Source organism: Rhineura floridana, chromosome 13, assembly GCF_030035675.1.
Source record: "Rhineura floridana isolate rRhiFlo1 chromosome 13, rRhiFlo1.hap2, whole genome shotgun sequence".
Classification (NCBI taxonomy): domain Eukaryota; kingdom Metazoa; phylum Chordata; class Lepidosauria; order Squamata; family Rhineuridae; genus Rhineura; species Rhineura floridana.
In genome coordinates this window covers 38,539,393-38,562,923 of record NC_084492.1, presented here as the reverse complement: position 1 = coordinate 38,562,923, position 23,531 = coordinate 38,539,393, and the positions used below count along the sequence as shown (strand labels likewise).

The following is a 23,531-nucleotide window of genomic DNA, read 5'->3' as shown; positions in this document are numbered from 1 at the left end:
CTCCAAACATCCTTTCTGATTGTGCCTTCATGATTATTTGTGCTCATGATGGTATTGGGGCAGTTGCATGCAGCCCCACTGTTTGCACCTGCAGAAGTTTTGAGGTGGACATACTGGTTTGGTTCCAGTCAGTGCTTCCTGCTGAAATCCTGTGACTTTTCATACCACAAATGTTCTGGTTTTGTTTTGTGGGTTTTGTCCCACTTTTGTTGCATTATAGCACCAGTGGCAATAATGGGATAGTCATATGGACTGACTCTGTGCTGAAAGTTGCTTCCTGTGTTTTTATAAATTGGAAGGGTGGAGCATGATCTTCTCCACATGTCTTGATTTGGTCCCAGAGGAATAGTGCCAATGCATTTCTGTTCTAATCCAGCCAGTGATAACAATATGCTCAGATTCATGTGTTGATTGTCACTGCTGAGAGCCAATAAACAACCTCTTATTTTCTGATTGGTTTGAGGGTTTGTTTGGTTTCCTTAGGATTCTGTTCTCCCTGCCCACCCGCCAAACTCCTTCGGCCCCTCGGTAGACACCTTTTAAAAGTTGTGTGTGTCAGAGTGGGGTACGTGAATGTGGCCCTCTTCCTTTCCCTTTTGAGGCCTTGGGCAAACATAAGGATTGCCAAGATAAAATAGCCTGGCTTTGCTTCACTGAATCCCTCGAGGATTCTTGTAACAGCATATTTTACTCTGTGTGTGAATGGGAATGCTGTCTTTCGCCTCGGAGAGGTTTTCTCCCAGCGCAACTGGACGGGTTGTGTCAGCACCACCATTCCCTAAGACCTGGCCGTTCTGCCTTGTTGGCCGTTTCTCAGGAAGAGACGCTGCTTTTGACTTGCTTCAGCCAAAGAAGGCTCTTCATTGTTCTATAGCAATGTGTTTTTTTGGAAAGGATGAAACACTGACAGGAATGTAGCTGTTGACCTTGGGCTGGAATAGGGTTAAGGAATGAGTGCTTCTGAGTCATTTCAGATAAGGGCCTTCCACGGCCTCTCTCTCTTTTTTTCCCCTCTCTCCTCCAAAATATCTGTTATCTCTTCTCTTCTCACATCAACATGCTTTGGTGACATCTCTCATTTGCCAGCAGAGAAAGGAAATACTTTTTTCTCTAATTCGTTAATCTCCTGTTTTTATAATCTCTCTGAATATTGCCCTGCCTATCTGTTGTTATGAATGCAGCCACATTTCCCTCCCCTCCCCATGCTGACTCAGAAAATTAGCTATAATTCACACATGCATGTACATCATTGCTTCATGGGTCTGCTACTTGATGACTGGCCACCGCATGTGTGAACAGACTTCACTGAGAAGCCCTGTGGGATATGAAAATGATGCCTGTCTAGTACAGAAATTGCTAATCTGTGGCCCTCTAGACTTTGCCAGACTCCCCTGACCATTGGCCATGCTGGCTGAGATTGATGGGAGTTGGAGTCCAACAACATCTGGAGGGCCATGGCCTCTGATCTAGTGACACCTAGGATGATAGTAGCCTTGAACTCTTGTGGAAATATATAATATACTAACTGAGCAAATGATTCAGTGTTCTATCTCTGGTAGCCCATTCATACGGCGCAGTCATCCCTTGATGTTGCAATCAACTCATGGTCAGCATATGTATAAATTATTGGAATTCCATCCTTCGTGAGAACCAGCCTTGAATAATTAGGAACTAGCCCTCCACAGGAACTGAGAAATATTTAAATGTGTACATGGTGGTGTCAGACTTCTAGGTCCCCCGCCCACGCACACATAAAGTTGCAGCTTTTAATTTGTTAGATGAACTGGGTTTTTAAAACAAAAACAACCAAAAAACCCCACCCTTCATAGCTGAAAAAGATCTCTCTTTTTTAATATAAAGGTATTTTTAATGTAAGGACTTACCGTCTGCTGCCTTCCATCTTTCTTTCTTGGAAGAGGCATTCCCCACATCACACCCACACACCCACGTACATGGACCATCTGAAAAGAGATGTGGTGTGCTGCTTTGTTATCTTCCAAACTATTGTTTGAGTTGTATACAAATTTATGTAGATTTGATCTGTAGATTTTTAACAGAACAGTTGGTCAAAACTAATTTGATCAATCAATCAAGTTATCTTTGAACAGGCAGCGGCCCTTAAAAAAAAGGAATGTGATGATGTTGAAGAGAGCGCAAGTCTAGTGATGCCTTAAAGACTTGTTGTGGCATCAGCTTTTGTGGACTGGAGCCCATTTCACTTGGGATGACAGCAGCCTTTGAACTTGTGTGGAAATATGATATACCAACTTAGCTAAAGGGCCGGTTGTGCTGTGTAGCTTAGCATGTCAGCCTATGAGGGAATATCAGATATTTGAAAGCTGACAAATGTGCATCTAATTAATTCACTAATAGGCAAAAAAAACCCTTGCAGTTTAAGAACGTACCTATAGCCAACAGATATTTCTATCAAACTTTAAATTTAGCTTCAATCAGAGTGGCTGATTGTTAAACCAGTCTGCCCACTGGAGCTCTGTCAGGGGAATAGGAGTCTCCTATCAGCTCTCAGCACCCTTCACAAACTACACTTCCCAGGATTCTTTGGGGGAATCCATAACTGTCTCAAGTAAAATAAAGGTCTGGTGTGGGTGTGGCCACCTGATTAGCCAAGCCCAGCAGCTGTGAGTCTGGCTTTTAGAGCACTGACAGTTGGTTCTTACTGAGCATGCCCGGGCTTATCATTGACTCCAATGCTAAATTTCTTAAATTAATTAAAAATCGGCCAGGCATTTTTTAAACTTTTAAACTGCAGAAGATGAAGGTCAGAGTATGGGGAAAGGTCAGTAATAGGATTACAGGTACTCTGTGAATGTGGCTGATTTTTAATTAATTTCAACAAATTATGAGAACTCTGACAGAAAAAAGTCCAAAAGCGGTCTTGTTTCTCTCTCTCTCTCCCTATACTTTGAACTCTCGATTGTCTCTGACTGTTTTATGTATCGCCAATGAAAATTTAGAAGGTTATTAAGCAAGCGTTTCCGAGTTCAGGACTATAAGTTTTGTTATGTTTTGTTTTTAAATGAGCTTATGGGAAGCATCAGAATGGCATGGGGGGATATTTTCAATTTAACATTGCGGAATGCAAAAAATCCATGCTGGCTATAGCATACAGCCACTCTTGTGGCTGTATGGTAACCAGTTGTCCACTATTTACATCAGGGATGGGGGAAGTTGTAGCCCTCCAGATGGTGCTGGAGTCAAATTCCCATTGCCCCCAGCCACCATGGCCAAGGGTCAGGGTTTATGGGAGTTTTCCTATGCCTGCACTTGCAGTCTCACCCTGCACTATATGACTCACCAGGCCCTTCTTCACACGCAAGTGACTGTATGAGACTTGTGGAGCGCCATGCTGTAGCGTTCCCCTCCAAGCGCCAGGGACTGTGCCTTAGCACAGTGGTAGAGCAGAAGCTCCCATGGTCACTCCCCAGTATTTCTGGGTAAACAATTTTGGGCTGTAGGCCCAAGAAATAACTGAGATGAAAAGCTGTCAGAGTTTATCAGGCATGGGGAACCTGTGACCCTCTAGATGTTGTTGGACTACAGCTCCCATCAGCCATGCGGACTGCTGGGAGTTGGAATCCAACAACGTCTGGAGGGCCACAGATGCTCCCCCCATCACTGGTGTAGATGGGGCAGTGGTGTCGTCAGTTTAGTAGAGACCTTGTTCCAGTTGTGTCTGTGTCGGAATTGCTTTTTAAAATGGAAATGTACCGCCTTCAAGTCAATTCCGACTTATGGCGACCCTATGAATAGGGTTTTCATGAGGCTGCGAGGCAGTGACCGGCACAAGGTCACCCAGGGAGCTTCATGGCTGTGTAGGGATTCGTACCCTGGTCTCCCAGGTCGTAGTCCAACACCTTAACCACTACATTACACTGGCTCTCTAATTGCTTTTTAAGATGTTTTAAAATTTTTTCTAAAAAATACGTTTTGTTTTAATATATTTTAAAGGCTATTTTTAAGATGTTTTAGAGTGTTTTTAGTGTATTGTTTGCCTCCGTGGGCTCCTTCTGGGAGGAAGGGCGGGATATAAATTTAATAAATAAATAGTCCAAAATAAGGCAGCTTCCTATGTTTTTGCACTAAGAAGCTGGAACTCACAGTCAGCATAGCCTGTGGGAGATTTGCTTAGCTGAACCAGGGTCTTTCCACCCCCTCTCCAATATTTCTCTGACTTGGCCATTCTGGAGACAGGCTGCAGGCCTGACTATCCAAGATCTCAGCGTTCAGAATTGTAGTTCCTCTCTGAGGCCGAAGTGAGTTTGAGGTACATTCAGTCTTGGTGGGTAGTTCAAGTCCTGCATCACCGGAATGCAGAGAAAGTATTTTCCTCTCTTCCACTCCAAATTCTTTGACTTCTCTAAGTTCTTGCTTAGACTGATGTCTTCCAGCTTTCCCGATGGTGCCGAATGGAGGCCTTTCCTAACAACCAAAAGGTGTGTGTTGAATGTGTGTGTTAAATCGACATCAATATTCCCAACTGACAACCTTTGGCAACAGGCAAGGTAAATAAGTTTCTTAAAACTGATATGGCCAGCCCTTATGCCACATATACCTCTGATATTAGCTTTCCCTGTGATCCTTAACTTCATCCATTCATGAAGGTTCTTTGCCACCTCCTTCCCTCCCCCATGTTATCCATTATGGGCAAAATATCTCTCCAACATTTGTGGCAATTACTTGATTCCATGCCCTCACCTGATCATGTTTTTAGCAACTTGACAGATGGCAGTTTAGACCCATGTATTTCTCTGGAAGGAATGGCAAAAACAATGGGATTGTTCATGTATCCTGGACCTGCTTTGGTCATGCTTTATAGCAAGGTAGGGAACTTTGGGCCTGGGGGAGAAATGCAGCCCTCCAGGTTGGGGTCTCTCTATCTCTCTGGTCCTTATAACTGTCCCCAGGCCACACTCCTCAAGCGTCTTTTGCTAGGCTGGAAATATGTCCTTGAACCCTGATCATGCCATGGTTTGCCTGGATGGAGGATAGAGAGGTGTGCATGAGTGTGTGAGGAAATTAGCCTACTGTACAAAGGTAAAATTTACATTTGTTGCTCCACCCAGTTTTTGTCTCTGGCCGCACCCATCACTGGTATGTAGCCACCAGAAGGTTGCCCAGAAGGAGAAAAGATTTCCCCTTGCCAGCTTTAGAGTGTGACTGGTCAAATGAAGTTCTGCCCTGCAGAATCAAATTGTTGGTCCTCTAGAGCAGGGCCTTTTCAGTTGTCGCCCCCTTGTTCTGAACTTCCCTCCCCAGACAATCCTGCTTGTGTTTTATATTCAAAAAGCTGTTCCAAGCTTTTCTTCTTATTTGTTCTTTTGGTCTGCATGGATAAATGTTTTTGTCTTGTTGATCTCCAGAGAGGTAGCTGTGAAAGGCTGACAGATTTATTATGTTGGAAGCTTTAGTAGGTTAGAGTCCATGAAAGCCTTATGCCATAATCAGTGATGTGGGGGTGGGTGGAACATTTTTCATGGGAAATTTTCCATTTCATAAGTCATGAATAATTATAAATGGTTGCCAATTGCAAATACATGGGGCAAACCCGGCAGTTTCAAAGTTTCTAGCTTTGTTTACTAAATACAAGTAAAATAAACATGCTAAATGAGATTACTCTCCACTGCATCAGAAAGTTTTCCGATGGAAATTACCCTAATTTGCGTAAGAAAATGTTCCAACTCAAAATATTTCAGAAAACCCCTGTCACTGATCATAATAGATATGTTAGTCTTCAGCATGCCACAAAATGCTGTCATTGTGTGTGTGTTTGCTGTTTCTTCGTTTTTCATTTGAACTGCTGTTTTGTTGCTTTTTTAAAAAGAAAGTTTGTTGTAGTAAATCGTATTGAGGACTGATCTGGTTGTAAGGCGTCCTAGTAACCAAATAGTGTCAGGTGATATACACCACAGAGATCTGGTAACAGGGCCAGTTGTAGAACTTTGCAGATGATGTTCGGCTGGGGTTATGGGAATACACAGGAAGAGAGGATGCAGCTCAGTGGCAGAGCACCTGCCTTGCGTGCAGAATGTCCCAGGCTCATTCCCTGCTGGCATCTCCAGATAGGGCTGGGAACGTTCCCCTTCCTGAAACCCGGCAGAGCCACTGCCAGTCAGTGCAGACAATACTGAAGTAGGTGCACCAATTGGTCTGACTTGTGTATAGGCAGTTGCTTTATGCCAACTGTTGCTCCACCCACTTTTGCATCTGGGCCCTCCCAGTTTTGCCTTTGATATGCAGCGGTTGGGAGGTTGCCCTCAAGGGATGAGTCTGTTAGATTGAAAGCCCCCCCCCTCCGCTTTAGGGAATCTGGAAAATATGGCAAGACATGCAGACCTTGTGTTTGCTATCAAGTGTAGTGTTTAAAGAGAAGAGACGGGGAGTGTCTTTCCCTGCCATTTGGGGTCTTCAGATTCTAAATGGGGGAAGGAGAGAGAGTGACTGGCCGGCCCCAGATGACTCTCTGTTGCTTCAGGAGTCTGGGTTGCTGTTTTCCCCTCTGTGGATGGGCTCCTGTCGCAATTCTGCCACGGGTGATGGCTCCTTTTGTCAATGCTGTCAACAGAGGACAAAATGAGTGGGCCCCAGAGACAGCATATTCCCCCCACACACACACACACTTATCCTGGAGTCTGCAACCGCTGAGATGTGTCATTTTGGGCTGGAGGAGTGGGGAGAGGCAGGTGTTTTGCAGGGAGCAAAACTTTTCCAGGTGCATCTGCAGAATTACTCTTAAGACATTCATACAGTGGCCAGGGTTGTGTTTGTCACACATTGCGCTGTGTTCTACCAGGCTCTCCTCCTCCTCCTGATAAGGATAACATGCGCAGGTGACTTGTACCTTTTGGGATATACCTGGTGTCTTGCTGGTGAACCCCTTTGCTTTGCTTTCAACTTTTTGCTCATTTCTTTCAAATGCAATATTTTTAAAATGGCAAGAGTAGTGCATGGGTTGCACTCCTACTCTTGTGCTTGCGACAGCCACCAAATATATACAGTGGTCTCAGGTCTGTAGATATGAGTGAAAGCCTGACCCTTTATCATCATGTGATGCATGTGATGCTGCTTCGAAATGCCTTGCTGGCGTCAAAGGCGGAATAGGTAGGGGAGAAGCTAGACGGCATGACTTAGGTCAGTGGTGGGGAGCATCCAACCCATAAGCCTAATTAGGGCCGGTTGGGGTCCTAACTTGGCCAGCAAGGCCATTTTCTTCAAGCCACACTCACCTGACTTTCATATGTGACACTGGGTGTGGGGCAGGTAAAGATGCAGCTCCTTGCTGGAAGTGAAGCTTGCAGGTGCCACTTATCAGCTGATTTGTGTTGCCTGCACCTCCCCCCCCATTTATGTCAGTGTGGTTTGATCTCAGGTGATTGACAGGTGTCTGACCCTGCCCACCTGTCAAAACGGCCTGCAGAGGTTGGGAAGGGCTGGATGCAGCCTGCTGTCTGGAAAAGGTATTCTGCCCCTTTGACATGGATACATCTCACAGCACTATGGAAAGCTGGAAAACATGCTACGCTTTTCAAAAGGGTGTGCACAGAGTGTGTGCACAAGCAGCATGTTTTGATCCGGAGAATCCCAAGTTTTCCAAAACTGATGTCTGTACAGACCTTTTGCCTTTGCTCACAGGATTCAACACTCTGTTTTTCTCATCTAATCCTCCAGAGTCCCTCATCACTTCTCCTCCCCCAATTATTTCAGAAGTCCAAACTTCACATGCAAATACTGTATATCATGGATATGGGGGCAACATGCTCATCACTTTCTAAAAGAGGATGTGCAGCTTATATCGCTCTGTTCTCTTCTCATGGGAACAGACGGGTTGCCCTGCTCACAGCATGAGTGCATGAACCTGTATTTCCCATGTGAGAAATGGTTTATTATTTATTTATTCAATTTGTGTACCGCTGTATATTTCAAGAAATCTCAAAGCAGTTTACATCTCAACAAAAATTATTATGTATTCCATATTCAATACAGCTGCTAATAATATCACCATCCACATTTTAAGTAACAGAACCGAGCAATGAATCTGTCAGTAATGTACATAAACAGAATGAAAACAAAAGCGAATCATGTGCAAACCAAAAATACAGCAGTAGAATATAAAATAATTACAATATTTGTCTAAAAATTCACATGAATATTACAAACAAGCATCCTCGCATCCAGTAACGCAAATCAGAAATGTGAACAACATACAGTTAGTTGTCTTGTGCTGTATTTTTAACAAGACTGTAAACCACTTTTTTTGGCGGGGGGGGGGCTTTGAATAAAAAAGTCTGTTCTGTACCATTTTTGTTGCAGCCAACCAGCAGCTACTGTGTCCTTCACAGCCAGCAAGAAATGCCATTTAGCTCAGCTCTGTTCTGTTGCTCCAAAGTAGACTTCCAGGTAAGTCTGCCAAAAACATCCCTGTCCCTAAACCCTCTCATGTCTACATCACCCTTTGCCAACCTGGTGCTCTCGAGCTGTTTTGGACTACAACTCCCATCAGCCCCAGCCAGCAAATTTGGAATTGGTCCAGCAACATCTGGAGGGCATCAGTTGTGCCAGCGGGGATGATGGGCATTGTCATCCAAAACAGCTGGAGGGCACCAGGTTGGCAGAGGCTGATATATATCTGGTTTTTGGACTAAAAAGACGGAGGGAACCCTACTCTTGTATAGCAATGACTTGCCATGTGCACCCAACCAAGTGAGCATTTGTTTTCCAACTCTGCTGTACTTCAGTGCTGGATTAATATGCCGGAGGTTCTACTTCTTATTGGAACATCTCCTGTCCAGGAAGGCCTCTGCCAATTAATGGGGATGGTGCAAATTAAGAAGAAGAATGAACTTAGCAGAGGGATCCTGACAGTCCATGAATTGCTGCTTAGCCACCTGGGATGCATAGGCCAAGGGTAACCTACATGTTGCTGGACTCTAGTTCCCACCATCCCTGACCATTGGCCCTGCTGGCTGGGGGGGAGCTGATGGCTGTTGGAGTCCAGCAACATCCAGAGGGCACCACATTGGCTACCCCTGGCATAGGCCTTTTCTGGAAATCAAGCTGCAAACAGGAGCCTCAGAGCTGGGTGCTGGCAGTGTGAGAAGGGTTTTGGATTGGGTGGTGGTGGAAACGGCCATCTGTGCTCTGGGATTGCCTGGATTTGGGTTCTTCTTGTTCTGGGGGCCTGTACCCCTAGCAGCTGTGACGACAGTAGCAGCAGAGTCCTTGGTGTTCCCTTGGAACCTCTGAATTGGCAAGCCAGCAGATTTTGGGGGCAGCACAGGTCTCTGATATGTGCCATCCTACGGAGAAAGGAGGCTCTGCCAAAGGTGGCTCTGGATTTTGCCCCGTTCAGGAAAGGGAAATAGAACAGCCAGCCACACTCCATGCATTGCCTTTTGCTTTTGCGATTGGATTGATTCATCTGGCATTTTTCTCATGCTGCCTCCCCCAAATAGCCCCTATTCCTCCCTCCCTCCCTTCTTTCTCTCTTTCTTTCAATGTGGAGTTCAGTCGCTTGCTCACTCTCCTCTGTCTCCCAGCTGAGGCCTCTCATGCAGGTTTCAGCGGATATGATAATGCGGGAAGTTGAACTGGCCCCATTACTGTGCCACTGATGGTTGAACTGATAAGGGCTTGATAATGGTCGCGATAGCCAAAGCTCAGTAGCCAATCGCTCAGCCTCTTCTCCCATTAACATTCCCCACCATGGGCCGGCTCTGGAGCTGCCTATCTCCTCTCCATTTCCACTCCTCCACTAGATAAGAATGGAAATACTGACTTCATAGCTCACTGATTAAAGTGTCTGGATTTCTTGATAATACACAGATAAATTATGTTTTTCAAAAAAGAAGGTAGGGAAGGGAGTGTGAGGGAGGGGGGAGGAAAGAGCGGTGGGGAGTGGAGAGAGAGAAGGCCTTGAGTCCATCCCCCCCAATCCTATTTCCAGTGTTCTGCCCCATGTTTCAACTATATAAAGGCCTGGCTCTTTCCGGCACTCTCTGAAATACGTTGCAGCCAGACAATTAAAAGCTTTGCAAGCATGTGTTGAGTCTGTTGCCATTTTAAGCAATGGGGCTGCAAAGGAGGTGAATGGGATTACTTGGAGGGTTTTGTCCATTTTATTTTATTTTATTGTTTGCTGGAGCAACCTTGAGGCATCAGTTTTGCATCTGTGTGTCTCAGAGGAGAGGGTGGGTGGGGATTTTAGGATCATGTCAGAGAAGATGCTTTTGTGCCAAAGTGCCCAGTGAAAGAGGGGTTTTTTATTGCAGGTTTGTGTGTATTCAGATGACTTTTGTGGCCTCTGGGCACAGGAAGCAATTAAAATGAAACACAGAAAACATAATTTTCCCTGGACTGATGTTCCAACTCCTCTGGCAAGGAAATGGGTGTACTTCACCATCCTTTGTAAAGGTGTCTCATGGGGACACCCTACATTTTTGTTTGTAAGGAAAAGATCTGGGGTAGCATTGTGGCTGAGGGAGTAAGCAAAATGTCTTGGGTTCAAATCTTGCTTCTGTCGTGGTGAACTCGCCAGGTGGACTCCGTCTCCGCCTCCCATCTGCCACATGTGGGTAATAAATAGTCCTGGTCTTACAGGGTTGTTTAACAATTACAGCAGAAGAATGTGACATGCTTTGAGCACTCTCAGACATTCATATGGACTATTGTTACTATTGCATAGTTAGTGATCCTGAACCCTTTCCACTCATATAATACCTTCAGCCAGGAGAGCCGTGCCAAATTCAGAAATGCCAGGTCCCTTCATGATAGCCACAGCCGCGCCACCTCCCATCCTCCCCTTTGCTGGGCTGAGAATGAGATCCTGATTGAAGGCTTCTGCCACAACAACAGATGCCACTAGGAGCCAATAAGCATGAAAGGGGAGAGTATTAGCTACTGAGAAGAGTCTTCTTAGTGGCTGACTTGCCTCTTTTCACTCTGGCTCCAATAGAGATATGAAGACCTGGGGAAAAACCAGAAAAATTCAGAAAAAAACTGTTTTTTCCTGTTTTCCCCCCAAAGCCTTTTTTGTTTTTTCGAAAAATTGGAAAAAATGAAGAAAAAATGGATTATGGAATGTTTTATTTTAGCATGATGAATAAACTGTTTCATTGAATCTTGCCCCCCCCCCTTTTTTTCTCAGTTCTTTTTATGGGAATGGATGCTTTATGTCTGCTTGACACTGTGGAGGACTAGCAGAGACATAAATAATTTTCTTTGTTATTAATGTTGATGGTTTCTTCTGTTTTTTAAAAATTGTTTTTTGCCTGCTCCTCATAAAATGGCAACACAAAAGAGGTTCCTTACAGTTCAGGATCTTGTAGATCCATTTGTTACAAAAAAAAAGTAAAAATTCAAAAAAATGAAATTCAACTTGTAATAATTGTTTGAATAAAATGTTCTTTTAATATACCAAATGTGATAATTTTATGCCAAACCAACTTGTACATAATTACTTTGATGTTCCTGAAGTAACAAAGTGACTTTCAATTTGTAAAAAGTGCTAATATATGCATTTTTCAATTTTTCTGAAAATTTCCATTTTTTCTGGAAAAAAACCACAACCCCCCCCAGGTTTTTTCCATGGCTTCAAAATTTCCAGAAACTTTACATCACTAGGCTCCAATCAGCAGGAAAGGAGAAGGAAGCATGTTGGAAGACTCTTCTCAGTGACCACTATGCTTCCCTTTCATGCTGATTGGCTTGTAGGATGCTGGGAACATTGGGACCCTGCTCCCAAAAAAGTAAGGGGTCTAAGACCCCAGACGACTACACCCCTGCTGGAAACCTCTCCCTCCTTGATAGCTTTTGCCTCCAAAAGTGCCACCTTAAAAGCATGATCTTCAACCTCCTAGCATTTTAAGGTAAGGCTACTCTCACCTAAGACTCCTCTCCAAACACCCTCTTTTGTGGGCAGCAATGGTCCTGCAAAAGAGAAGGCTAATATTAGGTCCAGGCCCCCTTTGTCATTTTTGGCCCAGGGGCTGCATTCAAGGTTGGTCCCCCCCTCAGAGGACGTCATGCCAGCTGTGGGTGTGTGTGCATCGCACGCTGCCCACCCACGCAATGCCCACAGCATGCACCCTTGCACTGATGGACACGTGCAGACCCATGGTACTTTCTCTTTCTCTCATAGAGTATCTATGATGTTCAGAGTTGCCTTGAGTGTTGGGTTGTATGGAAATAGGTTTCCATCCTTTTCTCCCGGGAAGGGCAATTTTCTAGGTTGCAGAAAGGGAGCAGAACACAGGGCCAGCCATAAAAAAGGGGACTATGCATACTTTCCCCTCTGCCTTTTTAAGATCTCATGAAGCTTCCTTCTGCTTTCTTGGGAGGAGGGCGGGCAGCTTAGGAACTGCCACAGACAGAGACATGAGGTGCAGTTGTGATGATGTGGGGTTTATGTCAGGAGATTCCCTCCCCCCCATTTTCAGCTTAGCAGATTTGTCCTTGTGCCCAGGAGAGTGATCTAGCTTCCTGATCTCTAGGCTTGGAATTTGCCCCTAAATCAGGTTGACACAGACACACACACACACCCTCCACTGCAGTGTGTGGTCTAAAGCATAGCATGGGGTAGAGATCTGTTTTCCTCCACCTTATTTTAATGCATTAGTATGAGAGCGTCCAGGATTTGGTTAGAAGTGATAAATCAGCAGAGCTTTGATTTGAACATACAGCTGGTCTAGCCCAGTGGGGAGGAGAGCCTGGTTGGGAGTCCAGAGTCTGTGAGTTCAGATCCCCGCTCGTGTCTCCTGGGTGTAAAGGGCCAGCTAAAGTTCACTCCACAGGGAGTGGCTCAGGGGTGACGTGCCCTGCCCCCTGTGCAGCCGTGGGCAAGCGGCAGAGTCCCAAGGAGCCCAGTTGCCCCCCAGCTGGCAGTGGCAGACAAGGCTTGTGCAGCTGTGGCAAGCTGAGCAGGCCCTAGCCAGCTGGGGAGGACTAGCCTCAGAGGGAGGCAATGGTAAACCCCCTCTGAATACTGCTTACCATGAAAACCCTATTAATAGGGTAGCCATAAGTCAGGATCGACTTGAAGGCAGTCCATTTCATTTTGATTTGAACATTTGTGGCACACAGAACCCTTGTAAATGTGCGAGAGTGTCTGAGCATGTACAAAGAGTCATTTAGCCATGTGTATCCACACCTGAGTCTGGAATTAGGGATAAGGTCTTCATTTACACTCCTGTGTTACTATGCAATTAAAACAACCCCATCAAACATTGCATTCCCCTTTCTAGAATTCTTAAGAGGCTTTGTGGAATTGCTCTTTTAACAGCTCTTTGGGAGGATGGGAATAATTTCGCCCTTTTCACCCAGTGATGGCTGGTAGCTCCATGTCGGGGGACAGTGGAATCCACTCCAGGTTTTAGTCCAAACTTTCAAGAAGCTGTCCAAGGTGCATTTGGACAATTTCTTGAAAGTTTCAACTAAAACCCAGAGTGGATTCCACTGCCCCCCTGACCTAGAGCCACCACTGTTTTCACCACTCTTGTAAGTGTCCTGTTTTTTTTGTTTTTTTTTAATGAATGGCTTACAAACAGCTTTGTAGTTAGCCCATTCTACCAGTTTGAGTAGCAGTTTTTTTACATTTATATCCCACTTTTGCTCCAAAGAGCTCAAAGTGGCTTACATGGTTCTCCTCCCCATTTTACCTTCAAAACAATCTTGTAAGGTTGGTCAGGCTGAGAGTCAGTGATTGGTCCAAGGTCACCCATTGAGATTTATGACTGAGTTGAGACTTGAATCCTGGTCTTCCAGGTCCCAGGCTGACACTCTAACCCAGCCTTTCCCAACCAGTGTGCCTCCAGATGTTGTTGGACCACAACTCCCATCAGCCACAGCCAGCATTGCCAATGGTTAGGAAAGATGGGAGTTGTGGTCCATCAACATCTGGAGGCACACTGGTTGGGAAAGGCTGCTCTAACCACTGCAGCAACTCTGACTCTCCTGTTTGTTCTGGAGGAATAGCTTCCCAGCAAACCCCTGTTGTAGCAAGCTGATCCATGAATGTGGGCTGGTAAGTGTTCAGTTCTTATTTGCGTGGCTGACTAAAGATATAACTCTCCTTCATTTCTACTCTGACACCTAAATTTGCTTTGCAGGTGTTCCTTCACTACATTGGGGGGGGCAATTAAGGAGAGGGTAAGTCTCTGAAATCCATAAATAATAACCTTTTGCATGCAAAATAAGCGTTAGTTCTTAAGTGTTCTGGGTTTATTGACCTTTGAAGATATCTCTCTTTCACATCTCAAGTTTTCTTCCCTCTAAATTTTCTAACTAAAGACCAAGCTGTATAAAGTTCATTTCCAATGTGCTTGCCCCCATTCCAGTTGGGCTGTTCTCTTTTCTTTATTATTTTTTTTAAAGGAACTGTGATAAAAAGCAGAGATAAGTCCAGGGCTGTTTTGTGTAGGAGTTGATATCTGTGTTATCTATCTCCCTTTTTCACTCTCTGAGCAGCTCTGTTGTTTTTTACTCTTATCTCACTCTACCAAAATGCCAAGAACAGAAAACACACAAACCCCGGTGCCTTGATAATTCATGGAACTGGTGATAAAATGTTACCATTAAATTAAAATTGCACATTATTTTATTTTACTTTTTTGCAAATGAAGTCAAAACACAACCCCGGGAACAACCCTCCCCCCCCCCAAAAAAAACACTACTGGGGGAAGGAACTTCTGCTCATGAGAATAAAATAGCTGGCTTTTTTTTTCTTTTTTGGTCGGGTAATAAGATCTGGAATGGGAGGGCTTTCTCAAAGGGGAGGGGTCCTTCCAGTCTAGGGCCACTGTGCAAGATATAGCAAGGGGAAATTATTTTGAGCAAATTGGGCTAGTGCTCTAATAGATTGGTAACAAGGGCTTGCTCCTTCACTCTGTGCAAGCCCTGCTGATATAAAGGCTTGAGACGAATGGATGTTGAAAAGGAGATAGAGGGGCCCTCCAGGTGTCCTTTTTTGTGAGTGTATTCATCATGTTTTGCATTCATGATGTTATTGTGTGTGTGGCGGGGGTCTACACAGCCCTGCTTTCAATACTGTTTGTGCCTGCAAAAGTTTTTTTTGGGGGGGGGACATGCTGCTTCATTTGCAATAGGTGCATATCCCATAGTTTCCTCTAGAAATCCTGTAAATTTCCATACCACAAATGTTTCAGTGTTGTTTTTTGTCTCGCTTTTGTTGTGCTATAGCGCAAGAGTGCCCCTCCAGGCGGCAATAATGCAGTATCATTTAGGAGGCATCACAACTAATAAAGTGGAATGATGTGTGGACAGGCCAGTATAAATCCACCACTAATGCACTGTTTATTGTGTCAATAACATATTGCCGAATGCACCCACAGAAAAACCCACCAGTCTGGAGAGGCCCAAACACGATGATATTGTAGCTTACTGACGACCTTCTCTTTTTTCACAGTTTGTGTGATTTTTTTTCCGGGGGGGCTTATTTTCTTCAGTGGTGTATTCTGCCATGGCTCAGTGGTAGAACACCAGTATATCCAGTATACCGGTATATCCAGGTAGAGTTGTGAAAGACACCCCTGCCAGCGAGAGCCTCTGCCAGTCCATGTGCTAGATGGACCAATGGTCCCAGGCTATCGTCTGAAGGTACATGAGGCCAGCTCCCAGCTGAAGCTTAGCAGGGTCAGGTCTGGTCATTGCCTGGATGGGAGACCGCCTGGGAACCATATGTAAGCCGCCTTGGGTTTCGATCATGAAAAGAACGGCGGGGTATAAATGTAATAAATAAATCCAATGAAGCTGGATGGCGGGACTTCTTCACTCAGCACTTAGCTGAACTAGGAAATTTGCTCCCACAGGAAGGCAGTGATGACTTCAAACAGGGATTAGACACATGGAGGGTAAGGCTGCTCATGGCTACTAAGCTCCATCTGCGCTATATATTTCAAAGCAGGATCATACTACTTTAAACAGCCATGGCTTCCCCCAAGGAATCACGGAAGTCCTGCCATTAAATTAATGTTTCACTTCTACACTTTGTGGTTGTTTGTGTGAAAGAATAAGAATGGCTTGGCTTCAGAGTCTATTCCTTGTATCTATGCGAGTGTGAGGTTGGAAGGAGCAAGGGTTAGAACAATGCTAGAGGCACAGTAGGGAACCTCCTCTAGGGGTAAATGTTTTGGAATCACAGGAGCCTTTGACTGGTGTGTGCGTCTGTCCAATTTGTTTTTTGTCAAGGCATGCTAGCCATTCGTTAGCATCCCTTGAAGCAGGGATGGAGAACATGAAAGCGGCCCTCCAGGCCTCTCCATCTGGCCCTTGGAACTCTCCCGAAGCCACACTTCACACGGGCCCTCCTTCACACCCTGAGTGTTTTTGCTTTGGCTGCAATGTGCCCTTGAACTCTGATAATGTTTCTTGTTTGCTTGGACGGAGGATAAAAGGGTGTCTGTGTGTAGAAACTAGCTGACTGTACAAGATAAAATTTACATTCATTATTCTGGCCACTTTTGCCTCTGACCTCATCAGCCACTGGCACATGGCCCTTGGAAGGTTGCCCAGAAAGGAATGTGGCCCTCAGGGTGAAAATGTTGCCCCACCCATGTCTTAAAGGAAGGTGGGCAGAAAAGACAGGGCTAGTTGGATTTCTTTTTGAGGAGATATTGGCTGCACTAAGCAAGAAATTCTTAAGAGGCTTCGCATAAAGAGCAGAGGGGCCATTGAACGCCCCCAAACACTCTCTCCGCCACCATGTGGCTAATGTAATGCCCCAGTCCTGTGGGCTACATCTGGTGTTATTTTCTTCTCACCACCACCTGAGGAAACCACAAAGGAACAGAACTGTTTCTTTTTCACACCTTTCGAAGAACTATTTCCCCCAAACTCAGAAGCACTTTTGATGGAGAATTCCTCCCCCCCCCTCCCGGCCCGGCATGACCTCTTGAGGGCTGTGCTTTAAGGCCCTGTGTGGACAGTGTTAAAGAGTAAATCGGGGCCTCTCTCTTTTACGTGACGTTTGCATGATGCCCAACAGGGTCTTTTCCAGCAACATTTCTAGGCATGCACTTGAGGTGTTTTTTAAAGTGTAGACTGGATAGTCTTAATGTGTGAATGCAATAAAATGTGGATTTTGCAAACACACTGGGTGTTGTGATGGGTTCCAACTTCATAGTGAGGGCATTCTCAGTCTCAAACACAAGTTAGTCACTGCCTGGTTTGTGAAATGTACTTTTTGCACATGTAATAATAATGGTCTCATTCTGGCTGTTTTTGAGGGTGGTCATCTATGAGATATACTCTGCGCAGGAGGTTACTTTCACTCCTGAGTTTGGATTTCCCTCTGATGCATCTGGCGGGAGGGTGAAGGCAGCCTTTGCCAACTGGTGCCCGCTGCATTGGCTGGGGCTGATGGGAGTTGCAGGCCAGCACATCGGGAGAGTACCAGGTTGGCAAAGGCTGACATAGAGTGAGTAGGGTCCTGTCTGTGCTGCTGTTTCAACTATCCATATTCACCACAGAGAGAAGAGGTGCAGGGTTATATCCTCTCCAAAAACCAGAAGCAGAAGACATTGTGGAGTGTCTGTGCTGAACATGTTCCATCATGGCTAGTGCATTTGCTGTCCAACCTGGAAGTGTTGTGACCTTTGCCACAAGTGATCCAGGATGTTGGGATTCAAACAGCCTTCCCTAACCAGGTGTCCTCCTGCTGTTTTGGTCTACAATTCCTATACCGCCACAGCCAAATGGACAGGAATCTGGAGGGCACCTGTTTGGGGAAACCTGGATAGAACTGACAAATGTAGGTGAGCCTCCCTTGTAAGCACTCTGCAGCCACATGGAGATGGTTCCAGAGTGGGTGCATCAGCAGGCCTGAGGAGGATCCCTTCTGTTCTCATAGGGAATGGTGCTTATACAGATAATTATTAGGGAGACTTCTGCTTCCTGTCTGCTGGGGGTCAGGAGGCTGCCTGCCTACAGATCCAGATCTTTCCCTCTCTGGGTGTGGACCTCTGTCCTCTTGCCCACCCACACCTCTAATGCTTCAGTTGCAGACATGGTGCTCTTTATCAGCAGTCCAAAGATCAGATGCTCTTTGTGTTGATGTTGATCCATAAGTTGCTCTTTCGTTTCTCTCCATTTTTTGGTCTGATGTTCCCCTTGCTTGTGCATGTCTCTTCAATAGCTTGAATGGAAATGATGGGAAAGAAGTTGTGCCAGGACGATTGCTGACACCCTTTTGGTTGCCCGCTTGTCCCATAGAACCAACTGGAAAATGCGGTTATTTTTTAATAAATGACCTTTTACCAGCTGCACCTGGTATGACAGCTGTGACCATTCCTGGACCGGGAGAGCACGCTATATGGGGCTTCCCTTGCCCTGGAAAATGTAGTTAATGCAGTGTGCCGCAGCATGGTTGCTGGCAGGAAGGAGACCCTGTCAGCATATAACACCTTGGCTCAGGGATCTGCACTGGTTGCTGATTTGTTACCAGGCCAGGTTCAAGGTGTTGCTATTGGTATATAAAGTCCCTTAACAGCTTGGGACCAGTTTACTTCCGTGACCACCTTACCCCATATGTGCCCACTTGAGCACTTGGATCTGCAGAATGGGCACTGTTATAGCTGCCACATGATACTCGTTCCACACTTGTAAATAATCATTTCTTTTAGTGCAACAGCACCTCTACTTTGGAATTCCTTGCCTATTGACAAGGCAGGTGCTTTCGACATATTCTTGTTGGTGCCTGTTTCAAATGTTTCTGTTTAGGCAAGCCAGTCCAGGAACATAGATGTTGTTGTGTTTCAATCTATTTTTAGTTTACTACTGATTGTTATTGTTCTTTAAATGTTTTTAACTTTTTATTGATAATTGTAATATTTCTTACAAACCGCTGAGAGGTTTGTTACAATCAAGTGGTATATAAATTTTCTGTGTGTATATATCATCAAAACTTTATGCTAATCTCATACAGTTTTTGCTACTCTAGTTCAGGAAGGGGGATTCTTCTTATTTAGACCAGCCTTCTGCAGCCCACTGCCCTCCAGACTTTTTGGACTATGACTCGCTTCAGCCCCAGACAGCATAGCCAAGGGGCAAGGATGATGTCCAAAACCTCTCAAGGGCGGCAAGTTAGGGAGAACTGTATTATATACCATTTCCTCGGCAGTGTCAGTTCTGCATAGTATATGGAGCAAGATATTGCGCCTAATTACTAGTAAACTGCCTTCCCCCTTACACTTGCATTGGGTGGCTGCTTTACCTTGGCTACATTCACACTATTTATTCCACTATTATTCCACTTTAAACTATCATGGATTCCCCCAAAGAATCCTGGGAAGGGTAGTTTGTGAAGGGTGCAGAGAGGAGACTCCTATTCCCCTCACAGAGCTACAGTTCTCAGAGTTTTCTGAGAAGAGGAAATGACTATAAAACCACTCTGGCAAACTGTAGCTGTGTGAGGGGAATAGGGTGTCTCCTAACAGCTCTCAGCACCCTTCACAAACTATACTTCCCAGGATTCTTTGGGGAAAGCCATGAGTGTTTAAAGTGGATAAAAGCGGAATAAATGTCTGGTGTGAATGTGGCCCTTATTACACAGAATGTTCTATTTGTTTATTATAGTCAATCCAGGAAACTGGGTTGTTTCAAAGAGACCCATTTTGTGTAGAAGCCATCCTTGACAGCACTCTTGGCCCTGTTAGTGAGATAAATCCATATAAAACTATTTTAAATGGCAATGCACATGCAAAATATTCGTTTATTTATTATTACATGTGGTGGTGTTGAAGTGCAATCTTTTCCCACAGAGCTTTTACAAATTTGATTTCACATTTGCAATATTGGGCAATAGAGGGATTATTTGAGGGTACATCTCTTCTCTCTTCACTGCCCCCTCTTCCTCCTCCACTGCAGCCCCCTGATTCCTTCCCTGTTCCAGACTCCCTTTCTCCTACTCCTATCAGATGAAAGCCTCAGCGTTGCATTAGAAGTCGCCTCCTCTTTTTTTTTTTGCAAAGCAATCTGTTCCTATCCATCTGATGTGTCTGAGGACTGGGGATAGCTCTATTAGAATCTTTCCCCTCTCTTAAAATCTATCAGTCCGTTATCGGCCCCCATCTGAAACGTAAAGTCACTTCATTGCTATTGCCCTCGTATTTTCTTTCTCATTATTTCTCTTCTTCCCTACTCTCTCTCTCTCTGCCCCCCTTCTTCGCTTGATATGATGTGAGTTTCTCTCTCTCTCTCTCTCTCTCTGTCTCCCTCTCTCTCACACACTATTAGTATTAGTAATCGTGTCCCCTGAAGTGAAACAATCTTTTGTAATCTATCAGAGGTTTATCAGGCCTATCTGAGAGCCGAGAATGGCCGGCTCCTGAGATGGCGCCATACTCCAGAACTGATAAAGTTACAGAGTTCAGTCCGTGATGAATGTTAAGTAACTGCACCCGCCTCAGATAGGATATGGACTTGGCAGAGAGGGAAGCTCTGTCTGAAACCAATCTCCCTGATAGCAGCAGGAGGGCTGTTTTTTCTCAGGCTGTGACTCTCCTCCTCCTCCTCCTCCTCCTCCTTGCTTAGCCCCCTCTTCTCTTTTCTTCCCCAAGAGATTTGGGGAACAGGGGAGGGAGGGAGGGAGGGAGGGGGGTGTTGAAGAAAAATCCAAAAAAGGCCAGATCCTCTCTTGACCTCTGGGCGGCCATCTTGTTGCCAAGGGTGTCTTTGAAATGGTTTTTAAGAAAATGTTCTGCTAGGTTTCTCTCCCTTGCTTCTTGGATACACTGAGCCGAGAGTAAATATCAGGAATTAGTGCCGGCACCCAAAGGCCGTTCTGCTGCCCCACAAAGGAAGCTGTTTTCCAAGACAGCCCATCGGTCCATCTTAGCTCCATATCATCAGCACTGACAGACAGCAGCCCTCCAGGATTTCAGTCAGGGAATCTTTACTAGCCCTTCCTGGAGATGCCAGTGGGGACCTTCTGCGTGCAAAGAAGATGCTCTGCCACTGAGCTATGGCCCTTCCCCATGTTTGGCAGAGTCCTTGTATGCCACAGCGCAGAATTGAAGACATGGTATTCTGGATGCCTGATCATGGAGAGGTGAGGAAGTCGGTTTTGAAATCTTTCACTTGAATATGAGCCCCAAGTCCATCTCGTCAGTCAGTATGAACTGTGGATTTCCCCCTCCCCGTTTAAAATGTCAGAAATAATTGTGTCCTTTTTTTTTAAAAAAAGTATGGTTTTAAAGGCAAAGCCCCCCTTCCCTTTCACCATGTACTTATCTAGAAGAGGGGTGGGCGGACGTCAGGCTGGTCTGATCTGTTGTGTTTGTTAACTCAAACCCCAAGATCCCCCACCCAGACATACAGTTAGAATTAAAGAAGAAGGTGCCTCTGTGCGTATTCTGAACTCGAAGTTTTTTTCAGTGTCAGAACTGAACTGAGCTTGCAGTCCTTTCACACAAAAGTCCAGTCCTGGTTAATTTTCTTTGTTTGAAAAAGCCATTTTCTTACAGTTGTTGATGGACAATTGAGATTTGGGAACTTTTGGCTGCAAATTACTGAGACATCTCTTAGGAACAGGAAGCTGCCTTATACTGAGTTATACATGAGTTATGCCAGTGGTCCATCTAGTTCAGTATGCCTGCACTGACTGGCAGGGGCTCCCCGAGTTATTCAGGCAGGGAGCCTCTCCCAGCCCCACCTGGAGATGCCAGGGATTGAACCTGGAAACTTCTGTAGGCCAAGATGTGCTACACCACTGAGCCATCCTGATCTACCTTCTCGCCCTTGACCAATGAGAGTAGATTTCTTACTTACAAGCCACCCACAGTCGCTGAAGGTAGCCTTGCATGCTGCAAAACTAGCATCATTGGTGTGTCCTTTCATATGTGGAAAAGATACGTGGTTCTTCATTTACCACATGTACACAGGAATAGGGATTAGCCTCGGGGCATAAGCTTGTAGTGTTTGTCTAGCCATAATACACTTAGTCACTTACTTGTTTAGTTATTTTTTTTTATTGTGTTTATTATTTGCTCCTCCCCTCTCCCAGAAAAGCAAAACGCAAAGTAACTTACAAAAAGCAAGCATTTAAAAACAAAAATAAAAACAAAGGGAGCAATGTTTATACTGTGATATAGTGGTTAGAGTGTTGGACTAGAATCTGGGAAACCAGAGTTCAAAAGACCTGCGACTCCAGAACCCCACTGTATTCAGCTCAGGGAAGATCCTGCAACTGGGGCAGCAGGACTAAACACCTCCTGAGGAGGGGGTCTCTCCCTAGATCTCCAGGGAGGCTCTACACTAGGAGGCTAAAAGTAGGCAAAAGAACAGAGTAGCGGTGAAAGGAGAACCTGTGTGCTGTACTGGTTAGAATGTTGGACTAGGACTGGGAGACTAGGGTTCAAGTCTCCACTTGGCCATGAAGCTCACTGGGTGACTTTGGGCCAGTCATTGTCTCTTAGCCTAACCTATATCACAGGGTTGTTGTGAGGATAAAATGAGGAGAAGGACCATGTACACCACCCTGAGGTTCTTGGAGGAAAGGCGGGTTATAAATGGAACAATACTTTTTTTTTTTTTAAAGCTCTCTTTTCTTGTGTATCTGAAACTATTTTGTCTGCACCCACATTTTCTGGCAGGCTGGGATGCAGGTTTTTTTTTTAAAAAAAGTGGCGTGGGGGCCTGGGGAAGAGTCTTCTCAGTGGTGGCTCCTTGCATATGGAGCTCCCTCCTTAATGAAATGCATCTGTCAAAATCTCTCTATAGTTTTGGGTGACTGGTTCAGGCACACCTTTTTCAAGCATTGGGAGGAGAGAGCTGAGTAGATAAACAGATTGTCTGCTGCTGCTGTTAGTAAACTGCCATTTGGTTAGTTGTCAAAAGTTGTTATGTATTTTAAGGACTGTGTTATTTTATGGATTCTGTGGACTCTTTTTATCTTATTTCACATTGTTGCAAACTGCCCTGTGACTCGTGCAAAGGGTGGTAGATAAATCATCTAAGCAAATTGCAAAACAGTGCCCATTTGAGCTCATCATTTCGGCAATCCATAGCAGGTAGTAGTCAAATGTGCCAACCTGTGTGCCTTGTTGTGGTTTGTGGGTTCTTGGAAATGGAAAGCCTCAGATTGGGGGTGGAGGTAATTGGCTTTCTTTTTTAAAAATAATGGGGTGGGGCATCAGAGGCATCCCATGACATTTTGCTGGCCGAGGCAAAGGACAAGTTGGGAAAGGGCTGTAGCTCAGTGCCAGAGCATCTGCTTGACATGCAGAATGATCAGGTTCAATCCCTGCTATGAAGGCTCATCAGGTAGCTCTAAGCTAGGAGGCTAAAAACAGATAAATGCACAGAGTAGCAATGAAAGCCATGCTCAGACAGGAAAAACAGTATGGTGTTGCGTTTAGAGTGTTGGACTCGGACCTGGGAGATCAGGGTTCAAATCCCCACTTGGCCATGAAGTTTATTGGGTAACTTTGGGCCAGTCATGGTCTCTTAGCCTAATCTACCTCACAGGGTTGTTGTGAGGATAAAATGAGGAGGAGGAGAACCAT

At 45.1% G+C, this 23,531-nt stretch overlaps 1 protein-coding gene across 5 annotated transcripts in view; it reads left to right on the top strand.

Annotated features, from left to right (window-relative positions):
- Positions 1-23,531, top strand: part of ZFPM1 (zinc finger protein, FOG family member 1) — a 133,671-nt gene that overhangs the window by 21,789 nt on the left and 88,351 nt on the right. Inside the window, exon 2 of one of the 5 annotated variants that reach the window (XM_061594170.1) lies at positions 14,121-14,160. The exons of 3 other annotated variants lie outside the window; for them this stretch is intronic. The gene's annotated coding sequence lies outside the window, so the exon portion shown is untranslated. Of the gene's footprint in view, positions 1-14,120; positions 14,161-21,057; positions 21,077-23,531 lie in introns of those variants that run through there. One more of the 5 variants, XM_061594172.1, reaches the window with a different exon arrangement.